The sequence below is a fragment of the Varroa destructor genome, unplaced genomic scaffold, assembly GCF_002443255.2.
Source record: "Varroa destructor unplaced genomic scaffold, Vdes_3.0 BEIS01000003.1, whole genome shotgun sequence".
NCBI classification, from domain to species: Eukaryota; Metazoa; Arthropoda; class Arachnida; order Mesostigmata; family Varroidae; genus Varroa; species Varroa destructor.
The window spans coordinates 2,109,339-2,132,720 of record NW_019211456.1 but is presented as its reverse complement, the minus strand read 5'-3'; the positions used below and the strand labels follow the sequence as shown (position 1 = coordinate 2,132,720).

The following is a 23,382-nucleotide window of genomic DNA, read 5'->3' as shown; positions in this document are numbered from 1 at the left end:
GCAGCAAAAGTGCTAGCAATGACGGTGTCACTAGCGGTGTCTTCATTCTTCTATCCCATCACTCGACGACGACGGATACTCCTTCTGACGGAGGGACAAATACAAACGAAAGAAGGCATAAGTCGGTCGTTATGCACCCTCTGCTCATATTTATCGCCCGTGTGCGTGTGTGTCTGCGTGTGTGTGTGTGTGTGTGTGTGTGTGCTGCTGCTGCTGCTGTTGTTGTTGCTGTTGTTGTCCGCTGATGCGTTGTCGGCGCTGCTGCGTCCGCCGCCGACGCCGTCACCGCCCTTTCTAGACACACCTCCTTTTTCCTACCACCTATAAGCTTCTCTCTAAAAGCAGCCCCATGATGGCGGAGATAAGGGTTCCGTTTTGCTGCATAGCTTATGCAGTATAAATAACAAGGTGCAGACTACTGCAGTAGTCTGCCCCTGCCATCCGCGTGCTCCACTCGTGGTCCATTTCGAAGATACGCCGAAAAATGCACTTCGCGAACAGCTTCAGAGGCAACCGGCTCCGTTGCAGTGTTGATATATCACAGCAGCGACCGTCAACGTAATATCCGTGATTGACCTTATTTTATAATAGCACCGGGTGAAGTGTGGTCTAAATTGAAAATTCTAGATAATAAAAAGCGCGCAAGCTCTGGTGCGATTGGCAAATGCTACTACAGCGCTTTATTTGCTCGGAAAAAATTGTCAGGGAATTGGCTTTACCACAACAAAGAAACCGAACATTTTTTCTTGCACTGCTCACGTCGGGGTAGAAAGACACCAATGTATTACTTCGATACTGGTTTATCAAGCACTACAAACGCCTTTTTACATCAGTGCTGCCTCTCCTCAATCTCCAGCATAGAACCTTAGGTTTATGGAGTATAAAACGTTACAGATACAGAGTTTCTTACTGAAGTAAGCAGCTTAATATTAGCTTAATTCGGGTCTTATAAAACAACCTGCAGCTGTGTCATCAGACCGAGTTACTGGGTTATAGAATGCCCCCGTAATTATTGTTACGATGGTCTTGATTTTTATTGCTATCTTTCTCTTTGTACGTTGGTGTCGGTTTCAGCTGTTAAATACGGTGAGGAGGCGCACGCAAGCTGAGCCGGGGCGGAGCTTGTTGCCAGGGGGCAGCAGCAGTAGTCACTGAGTGGTCACCGCCATCGTTGGTAACGATAGCGACCACCACCATCATCATCACCATTACCACTACCGCGGCTGACGCTTAACAGACGGACTGCACCCATCGATCGAAACGCGTCACAGACCTTGCGCAGATACGTTTTTTTAGCAAGAAAAGTGCATAGTGTTCAGAGGCAGCACCATGAAAACTGATTAGTACCGAAAAATAAGAGACGATTTTTATTGCTTAGGACAATTGGTAAACAAGATATCAGAAAGCTTGTCAGCTAAAGGAGCTCACTGGATTCCGACAAAAAGCTTACGACTTTCCCGCACGTGTGTGTCAGTGGCATAGCAATCTCAGAGAAGTGGATGCATCGCTGACAGCATCATCGGTATACAAAAGCGACGAATCCTACGTGTATTGTTGTAAAGCTAAACATACCCTAACTAGTTAAGTTACCTAGCAGCTCGTCTCTTGTGAAACGTCGGACCAAACAAACATCCCGTTGGAGCAGGAAGAGTTCGCCTCTGGCGCCGCCGCCACCGCCACCACCGCCACCCCAACAAGATATTCATGCGTCTAGTGAAAATGATAAAAAAGAACCTGATCGTCGAAGGCAGGTTTTTCGTATCGAAACCTTTTCCGGATGTATCGTACCGTAAGAGTGACGGGTGCTAAGCAGAGGAAGTTTCTTCTTCACGACACGAGTAGCAACCCCAAAAGACGAAGCTCAACTGATCCGACCAGGTTTGTGTGCACGGGGGTTTTTTGTTCTGTACGACTGTTGCCAAGACACTGTCCTATTTCGGTGTATCCCACACAATTCTAGACGTATATCCTTCCGATCCAATGATAGGTAGAGGACGTTCGTTTAACCCGATCACTCTATCATTACGGCCGGTTATTTAAATACGGCCGTATATGGCTTTTGCCAATACTCTCTATTGTTACAAAACGGACATGTCTAATGCAGCATAAGCTAGCACTGAGATAAAGGAAAAGAAGGAACGGATAGAAGACGTGTGAGTTATTGAAATTTGCATAGAATTATTTACAGATGATGCCACAATAATCGTTAAGGGCTGCTTATCGAGCAATCCTGTTAAACAAAACAAACGAACATTTTGAACACTGACGATAGGTAGCTCGTAGTAGATACGTCATACGTGCTCCCTCAAATAGTGTTGATTACAGACAGCTAGAAAAACACCGTAATCCCTCAATACACTTTAATGGTACATTTAGCTTTGTTTTTTCTATATTTATCAACGTTTTTTAAAATCGTTAGCATCACGATTGAGGTATTATATGGAAGTGAGCCTTGCGAAAAACACGGCTAACGCTTGTGACGTTGCTGGTCAGGAGCGGCCTCTGCTCCTACGGTTAATTGTGTTTTTTTTTCCCAATGTTGTACATGATTTTTTTAAGCTTTCCGGATTCATTAAGCTTTATGGCAATCAAAAACAGGGAGGCTATAACGGCAATCTGCCGCCATGGCCTTCGTCAAACATGGCTATCGATTTCGCCGTGTTATCAGAACCTTTCGTACCATCTTACTGAGTTCAACACATAATTTCTTTGTCTTTTCAAAGCAAAGATTCCACCGCATCTTTTCGAGTATTCCATTAAAAAGGTAGCATCATTCGATGCCACCTCAAGATTTTACTAAAACTAAAAAAATAACAGTAAACAATGCTCGATCATCGTATTTTTCTATTTAATTTGAATAGGTGGAAAAGTGTATTTCGCATGACGGACTTCACGTTTGTCGCTCGATTGCAAAACTAACTTCTACATCTGTCTGGGCCTATGTTAGTGAAACCTGAATGAAAACGTGAAGCAATCAGAGTGAATCTCTTGTTTTCTAAATGGATAAACGTTTCGAGAAGATATTACGCGAACGGACCACCTCGGACTATATAGGGTCACACGCTAAAAAGTTAAGTGTCTTTTGTTTTGCCTAAATAAAAACGTTATATTGTCGCGTTTATTTATAGAGTTAACTATAATTTTTGATAGAGAAGATTGGAAGGGCTTTGACCACATCAAAAGCGTTTGACATGAGCCAATAATCTATCAAGGCCACGGCTGTACTGAAGACATTTTTACGAAAAATTGGATCCTTAAATAAGTTATTACGGATGACAAGTTTTCGAGGCATAAAGGTGCACAGCCACAACAGTCATGCGTTTGACTATTTTGTCAGATGAGATGATAGACGCGTGTATTAATACCAGGTAATGTTAGCGAAGCTGTACGCTTTTTCATTCAGCTTGTGCGCCTATTAGATACAGAATCTACTAAACGCATGATAAAAATAGAAAATATAAACCAAAGAAAAGGAGGAGAAAGGGGAGGAGATTTCGTTAAAATGACAAACGCATTTTCAAGCGTTCCAGCGTTTGTCGTCTCAGCGAGGTCCACCGTCTGCTCCAGCTGCCACTGGCTCTAGCGGCAGTGGAATACGCACCGTTGGCATCTTAAACGAGCCGTTGTTTTTCCCTGTTTCTGCCTCTTCTAATATCATTATTACCTATTTTTCGTGTTTCTGTCTCGGTTTGTCTACGATTTGCTGATAGAGCACTTGTTAATCAAACGCTCCCTTTCTCGTGCTTGGATTGTCTTCATTTTGTGCGCCGAATGCCACTCAAGCGACATCGTATTCGGTCCATAGTAAATGCAACGTCCATGCGATGCTCGGTAGAGTCGAAATTTGATCTAATGTGGACAAGCAGAGACCTCTTGGGCACGATTAGCTAAAAAAAAAAACTCGTTGGCCCGTTTCACAAGTAACCCAGTTGCTGCTGCTGCTGCTGCTGCTGATGAAGATGACTCTGCTGCTTTCTAGTTCCATCCTTCGCAGTCTATCTCCTATACGCTTGTGGTATCCTCTTTTCTGGTAGGTCAAAGTCAAAATAAGACACACACACGTATTAGCTTTACATATGGCCTGTTGTATTGCCAATGACAGGGCAATTTTTTTCGTGCTTCCTTAAGCGGCCTTTTATTTCCAAGAAGTCTCATTTTTATTATTGCTATATACACGCAAGACATGTAACGATGCTGTATATGACTCATACATGCTCTATAACTTAAGTTAAATTTCAAGAGTGTGCTACTTCAATGCAATAAAGTCGCTTGTGAATTAATCATTCAGAGTTAGATCAATAGGCTCGATAGACAGTAACAGCGACCTTATGGGTGTCAGCTTTGTGATCATTAAGGGCTGGCCTCATCAACATGTCATGCACAAGTTATCAAACTGATGATAACGTCGGACATCTGTACGATGAAAATTAAAGTCGAAGTTGTACGGAAGTGTCGTACGTGCAGTATTCGACGACAGCAGTATCATTATTGTCGGACGATTAAAGTATCTGCTATTTATTCCTTTGTGAAACTGTGCAAATTTCAATTGCCTGCAACCACAAGGTCACCGGAGTATGCACTAAACCTTCAGAAGGTTTTGTTTATTGCCTTACACGTACCATTATCTCTTTCTAGCTCGCATGTGAGTCGTTTGCCTATTTATTTCGAGGTAATTCCTCTCTCAGCATGTGGACGCGTCCGCGGAATTTCTGTTCGTTTGATATTGTTTCAAAGACTGCCAAGAAGGACTTCGTTGGGCTTATCTGGGCTCCCTTAACAAACCTATAAGATAACAAGATAATCTTCTAGCAGCATTTGCTGCTATTAATCTTGTTCACCTTTGTATCTTTTTTTATAAATTTTTCATCATTACCTACAGCCGCTGAGATGTAAAGCGGCAGTGACCAAGATGCTTTTTCGTTGTCGTTTATGATCGCTATGTGGCGACCAGGTCGCCGGTGAGTCATGCTGTGTAGCGTAAATAAGAGGGATAAACTGTGCGGTCAAAGCTGCTGCTCTTTAATAGAAGGTTTCGGTTCAGGCTAAGCGAAACGTGTGTTCTATGTAGCAATATGAGATTGTCGAGGTCATACTGAAAATATGAAACGTCCTATATTCTTGCGAGACCTGGTAAAAGATCCAAACTGGTATAAGTTTACTGTAAAAGGCTAGTTTTTAAAAAAACAAAGCAGGTTAGCAATTTTTACAGTAGCGCCACAGCGGGCTTCAAAATTGTTAGTGGACCATTTACTAAGTTAGCTTTTCATAGTGCCAAGCTGTGGATCTTCACTGAATAACTATCTATTATATCTACGATATTGCATTCGTTTCTTCTGTGTTCAACCTTAGCCTAAAGGTGTTGATTGGCGACTCACATCTGCGACTGTCACATAGCAACAGGCTGCCATTCCTGTTTTCTATATACATGTTTGTCTTTTCGGCTGGTTGACTTTCTTCAAAATGGCGAAGTCCACACGAGCAGAAATACCTGTCAGAGGAAGTGATAATACAATTTGCGCACACACACAATGCTCAAAACATCTCACTTACTAGCTTCAGCAAACGTTATCGGTCCATAGCGTGGCTGGTCAGTGTCGCTCGTCATCATCGCTACTATCCTTCGGAAGAACGCATTATTGGAAGTTCCACGACGATCATGAGGCAGGCATTGGTAGTATCGGCAAAGGTAGCGAACCGAAACACCTTCTTTTGTTTTTTTCTTCGCTAGGTTTACTTTTTACGAATGGTTTTAGGCGAACCGCCGACCAAGGAGATGCTCGCTAGAGCGACGACAATGCATCGCCGCTAGTGCTCCTTACTCGGATGAGATCCGTATTTTGCCGTCTCCATAGCAATAGGTGCAATACAGTGTTGTTGCTTTAATACTCGGCTGCCAAAATCCGCCCCACCGGTGCCGGTAGTTCGCCGCGAGTGCCTATGTTATCCACCGTCTAGCCAACGGATTGGTCTATTAAAAAAAAAAGCGAGAGTCAGTTGTCGTTGTTTGTTGGAATAGCCAGCGACTTCGTCTTCATCGTCGCTGCGCACGCGTCGAGACAGAAAATCAGAGACAGGCGGTCTTCTCTCTGACACCAGCGGAGGCTGCTGCAGTGACCGAGGCTCGTGCTGCTCTTGCCGCTACAAAAGCGGCTGAGCCAACCGTAGGTCCGGCTGTGTGACTCGTGCAGTCAACGGCAGCTTGCCAACAACCGGTTGGCCATGTTCTATATGCTAACGTCCGATACCGCTGCGTTGCCAAGGAAGCTCTGGCATACAAATCCAGTGTTTTTCTACTTCTGTCGCTCATTGCTCCGATTGTTACGGAGCGGTTCGAGAAATCAGGGAAAAGGTAGACGCAGTATAAGCAATGCAAACGATGACAATATAGTTAAAAATGAAAAAAATAAATAAAATGCTTTGCCAAATGATGGGAAGCAGGAACAGAAAGGAGGTGCTCTACATTAACTACTACCATTATAATGTAAAAGGTATTTATTCATCCCAAACTATTATATGCAACGTTCGATATTTGTTTTTTTCAAAGTCGTAACTTAGTGCCTTTTCAAGTGCCATTTTCAACGACTGCTGTACACATTTGTAGAAACGTATCAATGGAGACAAAAGGAAACAATAGGAAACAAAGGAATGGTCAGACGCACGCATAATAAGCCAAAGCAAAGAGGAGTTCGACTGTTGGTGGGAGCACGCGCGCTACGATTGCAATACAATGACGAGCGAACCATATGGCCTGATATATGAGTATGATAGAGAATTTACAAGTGGTGAGTAAACTGCGCGCCGTAGCGGTCAGGGATCCTTCCGCTATTCTTGGGGCCTGCGCAAAGCCCGTTTTCCCTCAGTGTAAAGTCACACGCGTTCACAGTTTCTTTAGTTGTATGTAAAAGATGTTAATGTTATTAAAAGTTATGAGGCACTAGAGGCGAGGATCAACCAAGGACCAGAATATGCATGCATTTACATGTATATAAATCCACAAACTCATCATAGTGAAGAAAAGAGGTCCATAGTGAGTATACAAATGCGAATGAATTATTTATTGCCCAATCTCTTCCTGCTTACACTAAACTGCGAAATTTTCGGAATTGACGGTCTGCGTTGCCACCAGTTCCCAAAGGGCTTCTGAAGATTTCGAGGAACGTATGATCCATCGCCAAAAATTTGTCTTCATTGGATCTTTTACACCGCGTATTGTTTGTTTTTTAATTTTTTAGATGTTTGCGACTTTCACTTCAGCGTTGCAATGTTCGGGATTGACTGGCGTGTTTAGGCGACATTTCAATGAACCTGTCTGTATCGACACGGTGTGTATAGAATAACTACCAAAGAACGTGACGGTAAAGAGCTACTAAAGAAAGGATAAAGAGACCGTCTCTTTTAAAGCTTACTCATTGGCCCTCTAGGTCCTGATTAAACGCTTTGCATGAGAGGTCCTGCTCTCGATTCATGCGAATTTCACTGGTTGATCTGTTTTCAGTGAGACGCAGACTGTAAATAGGTAACATGGACATTTTCTTAATTCGTCCTCAACGCAATGGAATCAATTCCTTGTATTCTAAGGGTAGTTTAGATTAGTCCAAGAAAATTTATCCTAGAATTGGTGGACTCAAAACAGTACCGCCTATTGCTGATCCCGGTGAGACAAGATGGTGGAGGAGACGAAGAAGATGGTAAGATTTTATCGAAGCGTTTGCTTATTTGTTTGCCAGTGGCAATGTTCGAAATTGCCAAGCTGAAGATGGACCCATTTGCTAGTAGCACATGGTGGACTACAGAAATAATCTTGCATACGTTAGCGGTATGTCTGGCCCTGTGCCAACTAATTTAGATTGGGCATGCAACGTAATGCCAAAACATAGGTTTTGAAAGGCTTTCTGTAAGTCTGAATTGAAAAAAATAGCAAGTTAAATAGGCATCGGTGAGATTGCAACATGCACGCGCGCACACACATGCACGCGCTGTCCAGTTACCTTTTGCTGCCTCTTTCTCACATCGTTCTTTCTAAATAATATGTAATGTGGATGGTGCCTGTATATGTCTGTGTATATATATCTCGACGCATTTGCTAGTCTTGCTGCGCAGCGCGGTGTTACGCTTCATTTTCTGGGGCCGTAAATCGTTTTAATTATAATTGCCCCACGCTCCTACTGCCATGGTGCCGCTTGGTCACTGCTGCTGTTGCTAGGGATGGCGCTGACTACATGACTGACTACGCTGCGGCAGCACCTGCTATACCATCGCCATGACCACGACCGCCGCTGCTATGTTGTCCTGCTGTTGGAACAAAAGTGGTACTTCTTGACGCTGCCAAAGCAATCCTGACACGGCCGCAACCGCTATTGCTGCTGTCGGAACTGGTGGTGGTTGTAGAAAATGTCGGTATCTGATGCGACTCTGCTACCTCCTCTACTACAATTTCTACTGGGGCTGCTGCCCGTCTACCGCTCGCCATATTTCTTTTGGTATTTTCCTGTCGTTGCGGCCTCCGCTGTGACTGCTCTTGGCTTTTGTCGTCTAATTACTTCGTCGAAAAAGAAAAAAACGGCAGTCAGAGGCGAAAAAAGATGAAATACTTGTCGACGCTAGAGTTGCCTGCTTCTTTTCCCTGTGAGTAGTACTGCTGGATGTCGGCTACCGCCATCATCGCCACTGCGGCTGTGCTCACGATCATCACTATCACAACGGCCACTGGAACCGCCGTCACCGAAGCGAAGATACTGACGTCGAAGGGACCGCTGGCTACAGCAGCATCAACATTACGGACAACTCGATACGCTATGACCACCAACAGCATTGGCCGACCCGAGAACGCTAACGTAGATGACAATCGAAACAAACGGTCAACGATGCTCGTGTAATATTTTTTGTTTGCCAGACTTCAGCAACCCCATACTACAGTGTCTACCTACCGAGAACGCCCTTTCTGTCGTTCACGCTCATACACAGCCTCCGCCGTATGCACTTCGAAGAGCTGACGCAGAAACAAGTTCTTATGCAGATCAGAAGGTAGACTTCAAATAAAGAGACTCCGTTGAGCAGCATCCGGGGACAGCGTTGCCGCTAGACGTGAACAACTTAAGGAAACGCTGGTTCGTAAAACTAGGAAAAGAATAGATAGTGTAAAGGATGCATGAAAAGATACAAGATGGAGTATTTCGCGGTAAAAAGTACAAAGATGCAATCCATCCATGTGGAATGTTTTGTGTGAATTGTGATAGTGCCTCCTAGCTGGTTCCTGGTTTGTTTCTGAGAGCGATAAGCGATGCTCAAGTGACGCGCCTGTAACTAGCTAAATTACTGATTCTCCTGCTGAAAGCACCCTGTGGCGCATTCAAGAGCTTATGACTCGTTCTTCTTTGTTGCTGCAAAATACGGTACAACCACATATACGTGTATGGTAACCGACAACGTTCGCTATCAAGCCGGGAGTATAGACGTGATGGTGATTTCGGTATAAAATACAGGCGCTATAATGTAGAAGTGTTCGCGATACCAAGGCACCAACCTTCGCAAAACAGCCTCGTCTTAATTAAAACTTGGTTCCATTCCAGTAGAGCTATAATATTCTTTGCAAACGTATATGCACATACACACAAAAAAAAAAAAACAATTTCAACAAAACAACTTTACGTGAGGTATTGTTACGTTTATATCTTGAAAATTCCATTGATCTGTGACAAGTGGAATCACGCGATCTTTCTATAGCTAACGAAGGCAGTAACTCACATAACAACTACACACGATCGCCATATCTAGCCCCAACCACCGCATCCATAGGTTCCAAATACTACTACCCTATTGCCAGTTGGAGCGAGCTGATCTGACCGGATTAATCCACAATCTACACTATTGGCCCTTTGGTCGTTTTTTTAACCGCAACAACAGCAAGATCTTTCTTATTTTTGCCAATACGCTTGCTGTAACACTTTTCCAGTTTTATCTTTGTCGTAAAAAAAAACCTGTGGGACAACTCTCAACACAGTCAGTTCTTTGACTTTCGAACTTGTCTTTATCAGTTTATCTATGAAATCAAATCAAATGCTGTTTTTTAAGAGATTAGTGGGTTTTAAACAGCTATACGTCCTGTAGTGCGGGGTTACCTGGGGCAGTCTAGCCATGTCGTTGCTAAAAACAACACATGTTTATATTTTTCAAACATGCTGCTTCGAAGGCCTGATCAAATATAAAGCTAAAGTAATTTATTATTATTATTATTATTCTTGTTTGACTAGACCCTTTCGAACAAATCGCTCACAACATGTGCATTTCAGATAGCAGAACCTTGAAATTAATGTTTGTCTAAGCAATAAAAACAACAACGCTGCTAGGAACAAAACCTATCTGCAGGTCTATGTAGTATCGCCATGCAGTATGGCAGAAAAACATATTCATACAACGATCTCGCTAGTATAGCCGGTAGTGGTACCGATTAAAGATGAATTATCTTAAGTTACACCAGGTACATTTCGTACATAAACTCAATCGCTTGTACGACAAAACTGGCCTGGACTAATCTTTTATGTAGTATTTTACGTATGTATCTTTTCTTTTTGTTTCACACACACGAGTGCGTCTAGATCCAATAGGTAAGGTCGGCTAGATATGAAAATAATACACCTTCATGACCTATGAAGATGATTATGATCGTACGATATTGCCGAATGTTATGCCTTAGCCTTTCGTCTTAGTCGAGCACAAAAACTCTCGTAAAATAGTAAAAAAAATACGTCGTTATCCGTTAATCTGCTAGGCGTTTGATGTTTGAAAGACACTTTACACACCGCCCGGGTGCGTACTGTTGATATTTTATAAAGTACAATACGATACAATAGAGGGTAATGTCTAGCTAGCTTTTACATTAACAATGCTTACTGACAAGTACTGTCCTTGTGCTATAGCATGTGCCATATACGTATGGCTATCTACACACTGTCAGCTTCAAGCTCACCAAGCTTAGGGAGACATATTGGTCGAGGTTCGAATCCCAACACGGGCATGCTTCGTTTTGCGTTAGAAGCCAGGTGTATGATGTAATGCCTGACGCGTCAAATACCGAGTATGACCTTTGCGTATTGCAAATTTGTTTAGTGAGTGTAGAGTAAAAAATTCTAAAAATCTTTACACTCAGCAAAAAAATCCTCGGTGTCCTTCGTTGTGATAGCAACGGAGACGAAAAAAACTCGCAAATATTATCTCTTTCATGAGGTAGAACGCACGCTGCTAGCCAGGACAATTCATTTACGTGAAGTACCATCAAATAAATTCGCTGATATCAACGAAGTAGTAGAGACGTATATCAGACAGAGCAGATAAGGTTCTATTTATCTGAAAGGTTACACGTGAACACGGGTGTGTCATTTGTTTGATTTCCGGTGATAATTATTAGCTCATACTGAGATAATTCCGAGCTACTACTTACACAAATTTGCGGCTTCGGCTGTATGGTGGATTTCCTTATTTTTGTTATTTTATGTTCGGTGCGACAATAAATACTGGAATATATCCTATTCTGTAGTCTGTCCCATATAAATGGCGTTATTAATGGAGCATGGTAGTACATGAATAACGGTGTCGTCCGATATTAAACGTAATCTGTAGCATATATATTATCACTGATGTGCTCGTATAGTGTTATGCAGAAAGAGCAGAATATGAAACGCCATCTGCTTTTACATTTCCCTCTGACCTCGATTTGCCCTTGTAAGCCCATATAAAGGTAACACTTAAATTGCTATTGTAGAAACTGGACGCTTCACTTAAGCTCCAACCTCCTTCTTTCGGCTTCGACGCCGAAAGAAGGAGGTTGGGGCTTTGTACAACACAGAAGATAAGTTTGAATAACACATAGATAAGTGTATAGATGTAAACAATCACGATGACCAAATGCTGAGTAGACAATGTTTGCCGCCACCGCGTAACATGTACTAGAGTGGTAGCTTATCACTAATGTCGACGACGAAAAAGCTTTTTGGGCGTTGTTCATTCCATTTAACTACTCGTTGTGGAAATAATAGATCGCGCGTTAGCGCTAAGTGTTTTGATGATGTCATTCTGTTAGAGTATGCTAGAATCATGGCTGTATGGTGTAGCAGGTACGGAGAACTACTTTGGCGTTGCGTGTCCCGGCCGGTGCAACGTGTCGTACCCCAACGACGCACCTGCTGCTGCTGCTGCTGCTGCTGCTGCTGCTGCTGCTGCTGCTGCTGCTGCTGCTGCTGCTGCTGCTGCTGCTGCTGCTGCTGCTGCTGCTGCTGCTGCTGCTGCTGCTGCTGCTGCTGCTGCTGCTGCTGCTGCTGCTGCTGCTGCTGCTACTGCTGCTGCTGCTGCTGCTGGTAACAACAGCAGCAGCAGCAGATGCGTCGTTGGGGTATCTTGGTATAATTCTCCTTCCTCAACGAAGGCGCCACAACTGCTGTGACCGCCATCTTTGAGTGGTTCTTTTACTCGACTCATCGCACTCCATCTCTGACGATTCTAATTTGCGGCCTTCTGATGCAGTATGACGAAGACGGTGGCTGTGCATTCATAGCATCAACGTCAGCGCATCTGCTCGTGTCTTAGCAACTGACATAGCTTACTGTATCGCCCTACCAATCTCGAAGTCTCCGCAACAATGAAATAGATCCGTCTCATCAACTGCCCAGATGATCGCCATGGCCAGGCCGTAGGACTGAGCTCTGAAAACCCCACTGGGCTGGCACAATATTAAAAGAAAAACAACAGCACGAATGAACGAAGACGACGCAGAAGGCGACAACAACGATGAGCAAGACGATAGACGAAAGAAACGAAAAACGATGATGCTCAACTCTGCAGTACGCTGCACTGTACACGCATCAACGCGTCCTATAGTATAATAGAATCGCGTAAAAAGACGGAACCGGACCGGGTACATACAACGTGTGTTCGCGTGCGTAGTACTGGGTCGGCTTAAGCCACTGCTGTCGATATCATCTACGCTATGAAAGAGGCGCTCTACGGCAGTACATCGACATCATCACGGGTGCACGCACGCTAATACAGAAGCACACGCAGACACAGACACATACTCCTCATAGGTATCAACGATCTCGTTTTTCGTTCTGTTCTTTTCCTGTCTTTCCCGCCATTAGATGAGCCCTTAGCAGTTGACGCTCGATACTAAGAATAACTGCAAACAGCTACATGTAAATGACGTACACACATACTGTACTATATAGAACATGGTGCTGCCGCTGCAGATGACGGCGCAAACATCGTACGAGGAGAGGTCGCTGTTTTAGCTCGCGATCGACACAGAAAGTGTCCGAAATGAAGGCCGAAAATCGAGATTTGTGGTCAACTTTCCTTCGCCAGATTTTTCCTTATGGTGAGGGCCATGTAGATCTTGTTAAGGCGCAAATGGATTGCTAAACTAGAACTTCTTTGTGCTTCTTAGGCGTTCGTGAAGTTTGAAATGTATTTATTTCAAACATTCTCGTAAATAGTGTGCAAAGGGTTGTCAAGAATGGCTCATGAACGTCTACTCCGTGTATCCGGCTCCATTTAGAAGACGCAACTGTCCTTCAAGTATTGGTTTAAGCACGCAAAAGACATACTAAGACCTTCACGAACGTTACATAACGAGACAAAATTCCTTTTTTTCCTCCCTCGTTCTCAAACGTGCTAGTCTTTTGTACGTTTTTATTACCGTACCAGTTAACCTATCCTACGTCTTACGCAAAATGACTCCCCCATAATTTGTTATTGAGCCTATTATTAAGATAATAGGCTTCTGGACTCGGACGTTGGATATTCAGTGTAAAACGCAACTGAAGTTTACCTTTTTCGTTATTGCTAAGCAACAGTCGTAAATTTGGCAGCTAGACTAATCGTTCCGACGAGTTGAGCTCGAGATTATAAACAAATAGCAGCAGCGCCCCAAAACATATCATACACCCTAAGCAAATCCCATACAGCTTCGAGGATAGGGAGGAACCCCTCTGGTATCTGTTTTACTGGCATCTATTTAATTGCGACATAACGACTAAATGCTCTAGTTTATTTTTTTTTGTAGTCTATTTTTTTTTTTGCTGTTTTATATGCTATTAGGTAAGCGAGCATCGTTTCAAAACGATGCCGTCATATGTATGAGACTCGGTGTGGAAACCTACAGCTTAGTGCGGTTCTGCGATATTCCTGCCGTTTCATGGAGCCGCTAATTATAGTTCGTACTATCTCTAGCAGCTATATAGTGCCCAAGCGAACATCTAGTTACATTACTTATACGTGGCTGTGTCCCAGTTCAAATGATCATCGAGAACGACACTCGTTTACGTTACTTTGTCCCCGAGGGCTTGTCATCGACGAAAACTGTGACTGATGGAAATTAGCTAAGCGGGGATAACAAATGTTTTATTACGTAAACGCGCACCTTTCTGTTTTGGCGCTGCTAATATCCTAGTACCATGATGATGCTGAAAAACAACTTTAGTCTTCTTTGTTTGAATCAACCTGACCGCAGTTTTCTATTTATCTATCTAAAAATTATCAGATACTGAAAACGCATTATTAGACGACAACTGACGGTTTTTCTTTATATATACAGGTTGAGGTTGATTCAGATTTTTTTGAGGAAAATTTTCTATATGTATGCGTGTTCATATTATGAGTAAGAGGAAGGCTTTTTAGTTTATTATTATTAGGTTTTATTGTGCATTATATAGTAGAAGGCGTCCTTAAAAAGTAATTACTCGCAGTCTGTTATTTTGACTAACATAAGCTGAGTCACGCTTTATTCTACTTCGGATCATTGAGACTGTTTGAGAATTTATCGGCGATTAAATTGAATGTAGTTGTCATAACGGTTGTGGTATATTGGCCGAGCGATTATCAGATTCTGTTTGATCAGTTTTAAGGACTCCCTGGGTTCTGTGACGTTGGTCACAATTACTCAGGCATACACACTCGCATAAGTCCACAGGAAAACAAAGGCTCAAGCTGGAGAGACGCTAAACTAAAAACATAACACTGTCGTTAGCATGTTTGTGACGGTGGTAGTTTTTATCACCATTGGTTGTCGGCCTCTCCGACAGCGTCCGAGTGTTTGTGTGATGTGCTTAGTCCCCTTTCGCCCCGTCCCTGCCGTCGTAGTCGAATCATGCGAGCCGTATCTGGGGTAGTGCAGGAGTCGCGATAGCCGCCAGCCCAACTCTCCACGAATATTTCGCTTCATGCCCTCAGATACATGTGTGTGTATATATATATATATATGTATCGATACTATATCCGATCGATTGAACTGAGAGTTCTATTGTTTCGTTCTGCCTTCCGCCGGCTTCCTCATCGTCCTGAAAGGCCGCCGCCGGCGTTACTCTTGCTCCTGGCTATCTCATGCCTGCTATACTCTGTTATTTGAGCATTAGCCGTTGACGTCGCCTTGTACTCGTAACTGGTTTTTTCATTAGGTAGTGAGAGTTTAGCGCCGAACGAGCGGGTTAGGTGCTTAGTTGGCAGCCGCGAGGCAGAATCGCGCGATCCTACGGATGCTGGAGTTACAGGCTGGAGGCTGAACGCGTGAGGCCCATCCCAGTATGATGCTGCTGATGACGATGATGTTTTTCTTGCTGTTTTTAGAAGGCCTATGCGATAGTCGACTGGTGGCTGAATTGGCGGCTCTACCAGAAAAGAGGTAGTGAATTTGTACGCAGGGAAAGGGCGATGCACAGAACTGACACAGCACAAGCGGCGGGTAGCAGCACCAAACTATATTAGTACCATATGTCTTGCCTTTGATGCTATGGTCCGGTAAGCGAAGCGCTGTCGGTAGTCTACCCATCGTTTTATACTGGAGAACGGAAGAAGACGACTGCGCCCAGCTATGGAGCGAAGGAGCTAGAGCAGGACAGAACAGGCCAGGGTAAGCTTGAAGAAAAGTAGGCACAGAGAAGAGCTTTCTATTGCGCGGAGCAGCGATCCGAAATTCTCAAAGATCCCCTCCAAGACCAGCAACATCAGGATGATAGACATCTATTGGTTCCGTTCTACCCTGTCCCGGCAGGCCAGCCTCAGCACTGCGCGCACAACCAGCAAATGGGTTCACATGTAACGGGTAGGATTTGCATTGCTTACGATAGCAACACATTGCACTTTGCGGAACGCCATGTGCAAGTGATTGAAGGCCGGGAGTAGCTCCGGCACAGTCTATGGTTCGAGATCATGGGACACTGCGCGCATATCTTCCGTCCCTTAGGAACGACTACCCGTCTCATCGGTACAGAAGTAGTTACTATAGCAACGCCGGCGACGACGAGATAGCCACTTCTGCGGATTCCGTTCTTCTCTCAGCAACGCGCGTCACACTCATAACTCGATCGTCTTGTAACCGTCTATCTCCAGTTTCCTATTCTCGCCCTCGCGCGCTCCCCCTCGATTTTGCGCGCCCCTCTACCCGTTGCCTGTTCAGCAGCAGTGGGACTATTACCAACTAGAACAGCCACCCATAACAGCATCGGTACTGACGCGGCAGAACAGGCACCAGGCAGGCAGGCAGGCAGGCACACCGGTCGCTCCGTCGCTGCAACACAGCAAAGGCCGCCGATTCCGACTAAAAGACCTATCAGGGCCAGCCAGCCAACCAGCCAGCCGGCCGATAGTGGTCCATCTCACTCCACTTCTGCTCGCCAGATCTCTTGTACTGCGGCCAGCCCGGTCTGTCCGGTGGATGGCTGATAGCTGCTGGAGCGTTGAAGAAGGGCTGTCGGTGGAGCGAACTTTTTCTCTCCGTTCTTCTCTCACATCATCTCTTGATTTGCTGGCGTTTCATTTGCTCGCCACTGCTGAGCCATGGAAGAGAAAAACCAGTTCGGTGGGAGCTGCTGCTGCTGCGGGTGCAGCAGCGGACGCAACGGCCGCAAGGCGACAACGACAGCAGCGCCAAGAGCTGCCACTGCTGGTGCAGCGTCTATCATGCTTTAGTAGGTCGAAGAGGGTAGAAAACAGAGGAGGCCCAAATGAGATAACAAGATCAGACAAGAACCACGCAGCGTAGTATACTGCGGTTTCTACTTTTAGTCAAATGACTGTCGAATAGTCGTAGGCAGCGTCGACCCGGTCGGCAATAGGCAGATAGATCGATCCTCATTGCCGCGTCCATCGCCTCTGAGATTCGGCTGAAAACCAGTTCTCTACATTAATCTCTTCAGAGTGGAAAAGTCAAGGTGTAGATTGTGCGAATGGCGGATAACGTAATGATGTAACGTGTGTGCGAGTGTATTGAGTTGATTAACAAACTACGAGTTATACCAATCATAAGCACATGAGGAAGTCGTGGGTGCAACAGGTGATAGTGTGGGTTCTACAGAAACCTAAAGTTGATTCAAGCTTAGATGACACGCTCGGGAAATTTAAACGTGCCGTCGAAACGGTTACAAATATAGACGAAGTCTCCGCACACACGAAACCAATTTAGATTCATGACAACATTGACGATAATCATTTGTTCGAATAGTAACGATAATGTAATTTCGCAGGTCCAGACTGAAATAAATTGGCGGGACGAAATGAACCCGTCAGAAAACGGTAACGGAAATGAATGAACGTGTGACAAAGAGAGGCTTTTGATGACCCGGTCACTTGGTCCGACAGTGGGTCTGGTGTGCGCGTCCGTGTGTCTGTGTATGTTAATTACGTAAGACCACTTGAACCTTTACTAGCTTTATGATGCAGTACCGCAATGTCATACAAAAAAAAAAAAAAAAAAAATTCACTGGCTAGCAAAATCATCTTCAGAGCCCAACGGCAAAATTATACCTAGGAAGCTAGCAGGATGTCCGATCTGCGATTAGTCAGCAACTCATAGAATTGAACGGCTACGAAAGGGACTACAGGTTAGTTAGTTAGTTAGTTAGATGCTGTTGCTCAAGTTTGTGTAGCGGGCAATTTAAAATGCTAGAAGTGGTTAGGGGGTAAAAACAGAGGCCCAAGAATCGGTAATGTGCAAGGGTTTATGGCAGAAGTTGTAATAGTTTAGTTTTGCACAATGTAATTATATATACTGGGTACTTCATCGATGTTATAATTTCGGAGATTTTTGGTGTGATGTATTCGTAGAACGGCGGGGGAAAGTATATTTTTTCAGACAAATTTCAGAGTGTCTGTAATTTATTATTGCAGTAGGCAAAGAAAAAGAAAGTAAAGTACTCGAGATTCAAGCCACAGCCACACTTTTATTGCGTTCGCTGTATCAGAGGAACGAGGCAAGCCATAAGTTCCTCACTGTGCCTCGATTTTCGTTAAGAGGTCGAGAAGGGTTCCATTTGTCCAAGCACTAAGTATACTAACATTGAGATCTGCTGTGGCGGAAGCACTAACTGTTTTCTATCGAACCCTCGCGTGGTGAGTACCTCATACTGTATTGCCCGTGCACGTTATGCACTACGGCCATGTAAAAAATCCACTAAACTAAGGTAAAAGCAACTCGTTCGAATTTCTAGAAGCTAGGGCCTGTATTTTACTAATAAGTAACATAGCGATGTTTTTCTGCTAAAGACAAATTTGCCTTGTATTTATTGCAAAGACACTGGACCAAGTCGATACAAAATGGCGACATTTCTAGGCAGGTAACAGTTGTACTGTTAGGATCTCTGTACGAGGGTAATGCGTTTAAGTTATATCATAATGAGCTTTAGAAGGAAGTGATCAATCAGCCTCAGAAAAAATGATTGCTGCTAAGATGTTAAATTCAGTTACTACCTAAAAGTAATTCCGAGATTTGAAATAGTCACTGATTTAAGCAACGGCTCGAGTGATAGATCGTGTGCAATGGCGTTTCTATATTGACGAGATGTCAGAGGTGCCAAGGGCTAAACTAGATTCATCGCATACTATGCCAACGATTCGTGGTCGCATTCGAAGGAACGTCAGGGCTCGAAGCTGTAAGTCCGCACTTCAGAAAAAAACGTTACGTCAACGCTTGTGCACCAGCATAGTACCAACGCGTACCCACACGGTACAACAACAGCCCAATCGGAGAGAATGTTTGATTTTCGAATTGTGTATAACACTCTAGCACCACACCGCAAACGCCGGGACCTATTTTTAAACCTACTATTCCCCTGACTTGGTCCCACGTTCAGTTGCTGGCGATGATCTTTTTTTTATGTTTATCATAAATGACTATTTCGCGCACGTCGCTTTGATCTGGAATGAAGGAGCCTTTGACATCGATACTAATTAAACAGTCTGACCTAATGGGTAACCCTGTGTTGTAGCGATAGGTACTTTTCGCTCCGCATTCGAGTATAATTGAGCCAAACAACGGCAATGGAACTTTCATAAGTCTTCGTACGTCACACCTTACTTCCTCCGTATCTCATTTGCTTTCCTTACAACTAAATTTGTCGTCAAGATTTTCCTCTTTTTTTTTTTTGGTGACATTCCACGATGTATCTTCAGGTGAGGTGAATCTATTCAAGATCAAGATCATTTTTCTGTTTCCGGTTGTTGTTATGTCAATACTACAACTGCTTTTACATAAAACAGAGATGATATTGGTGTCGTTCTGCTCTGTTCTCTGCTGAATGAAACAAAAGGTATATAGTATTAGAAAGATCATCGGTGCTGTCGTTCCTCATACTTTAGCGAGGGGTGCCTTGTTATTGTTTTTAAGCTTATTTAAGGTTTAAACACCGCATGTGCAGGTAATGCCATTTACTACTTCTTTGCTACGTGACAATTTACCCTGAAGATTTTTGATGCGCTATGAAACGGGCTTTTTTAGCACATCGTTAAAAAATTACAGCATGCCACTTAAGTTCGATCCATCTCACTTTCAGATGGATGACGCTGGCTTAGTTACTGTCTTTCAACTTAGTTGAATGAAGTTTTTAAACGAAACACAAGAAGGTTGGTATCTTTTTACCCAAGTGAGAAGAGCTAGTCTTCTCATACCAGCACCAGATTCTACAAAAGCGACAATTCCACTTTCAGACAGGACAACTTGGTGCGCATGGTTTGAGGGTCGTGCCCGTGTTTACGAAAATACCTCGGTAGGAACTTCAAACCATGCTCGTTGAGGTCCTATTTCATCATATTCAGGAAATGTTTAATCGTTCATCTTCAGTCGAGTTCGCTATCATTGTTCCTGTTACAGACGTTACTTTGGTAAGTATTAGCTTAGAATACAAATGATTTCTTTTTTTTTTTTTTTTTCACCTAATAAAAAACGCATCGTCTTAATAGAATTTTAGGAACAAATTAATATATGATGTATTCGTCATTGTTCTTCACGATTTTTTTACCGTCTGTCAACTAACTTATTCCACCTTTTGCCAAAAGTGTTAATAGTTATGTTTTTAGATACTCTTCACTGTCAAATGTACGGTTATAATTTGCCAGTGATCGGGAAAGCTGATAATCCGTCAAAGGGATCCGTTGATCTAGATAGTATGGGGGCCGTAATGGGGCTTCCTACTCAGGCACATCCAGGACGACCTTCAGAATTTTTACCTGGCATTGTCGTGGAGAACGATGACTCGACATTACTTAGCTTTATTAACCTCGTTTTGCTGTACAGCCGTTTAGTAAGACTATGTCGTATACAGATTCCTGTTGATTTCTTAGTGTACAAGAACCTTCTATTTCAGGATAAAGACTTAGCCTAATTTTAGGTTTAGGATCATGCCAATTAATTTCTTTGCTTAATTTGACGTGGAGACACCATATACATGTCACGCAGTGTGGGGCTAAACGTTGAGGGTCGATGAGAAGACCTATTACTTTGTGCGCTTGACCCAGTCTATCGCCCACACAATCCTAACTTCAGATAGAATTTCATGAGTTCAAAATGCCTGACAATAGTGTGGAGTTCGCAATTACCTACTCGGCCAAGGAAACAGTTGTTTCCCGAACGGCTAACAGGGATGGTATATGCCGCTAAAAATTTCATATTTCGAGCAGCCTAAACTGGATCGGCAGCTTTTAACCTCGGCGAAAGACAAAGCAGAGTAGATGTCTAAATTTGTTTTCGAACTCAAACCTCCAATTTGAGCTTGATCTCGATAGACAGCTGTGATCAGTCTACAATGAAATCTTTATTTATTTATTTATTTTTTCTATTTATAAATAATATAGACAGTGATGAGGTGGACGGGAACGGGAACCATTTTGCAAGCTAATAAGGGAAATCTAGGAATAACTTCACAAATATTGTTTGCGATAAATTTGGCGCGTATTCTCAGGATAGCGGTCAGATTGCTGGACGTACGTAACGTAGATAAACATTTAGGCGGAGATAATAGAAACGTTATAAAATGCTGTACAATACTCGCATAAAATCTGCTGATTGTATATTCCTGTTGAGCACGTTAGTATCTCAACGGAGCCGGCCCTCTGTTTGTCTGAGTGAAATCTGTCTTGTCTTGGGTAACAGCTACTAGCCGTCTCTTTCGCGCGTCACAAAAAGGCGTCCCATCGTACCTTGCCTGATTTACTCAACGGAATGCCATTTCATCCTATTTTTCATAAACCTTTTACGGATGATCACACAAAATATACGTACTTACAAAGCTTCAATTACGAGTGTGTGTTTTCCACACGGTTCATCAATTGTGTCGCGGTGTATTCATCTGATACGATGGTTAGCTGATACCCGCGTAATTCTGAACTGAATAGAAGGCTTCAAACATTTGAGTTAATATCAGATGCTAATTTTAGCCGACATGGGGTTAGGAAGTTTCATAACCTCGGTTTTTGAAATGCTCAGAGTTAGTCAAGCAGGAATAAAAGTGGCGTTACATACTCACTATGAATACATATAAATCTCAGAACAGTCGGTTTAGGCGTCCCGCCTCACGCGCCTAAGGATAATGGAACAAATAATGGTTAAAAACCATCGTTATCGCAGAGGTCACTGTAGTTGAACTTTCGGAGTAAAGGCTATAAGTTAATCATCTCTCTCACACCGTATCGTCTCGTTAACGATATAGTCTGTTTTGTCACGATTTATGCTGCACCACTGTCTCGTATACTGATGTTAGGAAATTCGCAAGGTGTGCAATGGATTGTGTTTATAACAATTTCAGCAGTACAGAACTTTTCAAGTTAAAGATTGTGGTAAAAGGCTTTTGAATGTAACGTCAGCTACATTTCTATAGAAGCAGAGCTTTTCCGCTTAATTAGAAAAAGCAGTTTATAATTCTCATTGTTCCAGAATGTTCAAGCTTTAACACAAAAGACTTTACCACGGTCTGACAAATATTTGTACCACCAACGAAAAGTGTTTTACAATGAAGAAACACCAATATAGTAGCCGGCTAACTAAATAGACATTTGCAAAAAAAGAGTCGTCTACACGTTAACAGTGCGTCAATAGCCATTGTATACTTATTAACGACAGGTTAGGTGGTCTGAGCTCATATCGATTGGATACACATATATGATGACAATATTGCATACAGGCCTCTAAAGTGAATGAACTTAACTACGTAACAACTACGCAACGTTTTTATCACTGAAGATCTACGCGAAAACTGATGCGGTGGGGGTAATATCATGACGAACAGCTCGTTTTGAATCGCCGAGGCGAGCTTGGATCGGTCCGTTAAAGGTTGTTACCAGGAGAAAGCTTTGTGGGACGTAACTGTATAATCGTGCTATTATTTAGCAGAGCACTTAACGGTCGCATATGTCGGAACCGAAATGCAGACTTGTGATGATACTCCTGGCTCGTTCTCTCCAGCTCGCAGCGCTAGTGGCATTACCCAAGGAAACGTTTCTAGTAACCTCTGTTCGAGATGTTCGTTTTCATTACGGTGTTAAGTAGAGAATCATTGAGCCGTATTTACGTACTTTTCAAATTGTTTGAAATGTTATAACAGTCGAATAGTACTATTGCCACTAGCTTCTCGCTTTTATACATTTCGTCTGCTGATTTGCTAGAACTCCTTATCACCCGATACCGACAATTATGGCGCCATCTAGCAACTGATATCCATGTAAGTAGCTTAACTTATAGCTTTACCGTCGAATATAAACACGCGATACCGTAAATACCTTAATAGTGCAATTTTGTTTCCCTATAACACCTTTCACGGAGCCTACTGGCACTGCTCTCGCCTGCGATAATAGATATCACGCATCGTGACATTATTGCTAGTACATAGATGACACCATAACTCTAATCCCAATCCGGACCAATCTGTGCTCCAAAATAGGGTTTGTGCATCGGAATTGAAAATGGTTCGCTTAAATGTTGAAGAGATCCCAGTTCTGTCGGGCGAGCTGTCGAACATTTCCGTACCGTATACATATATATATATATATTTTACCTGTTATAGCGGGACTATATATCAAGTAAAAGGTAAGCATAACCGTGTCTAGTAAAAATTTGAGACATATCCGTGCTTT

The 23,382-nt window shown here is 43.2% G+C and overlaps 1 long non-coding RNA gene across 1 annotated transcript; it reads left to right on the top strand.

Annotated features, from left to right (window-relative positions):
- The first annotated feature begins 417 nt into the window (after positions 1 to 417).
- Positions 418 to 23,243, top strand: LOC147756378 (uncharacterized). The gene is made up of 3 exons (XR_015323559.1): positions 418 to 558; positions 1,075 to 1,878; positions 2,862 to 23,243. It is a non-coding gene; the product is annotated as an uncharacterized LOC147756378 (long non-coding RNA).
- The last annotated feature ends 139 nt before the right edge of the window (positions 23,244 to 23,382 follow it).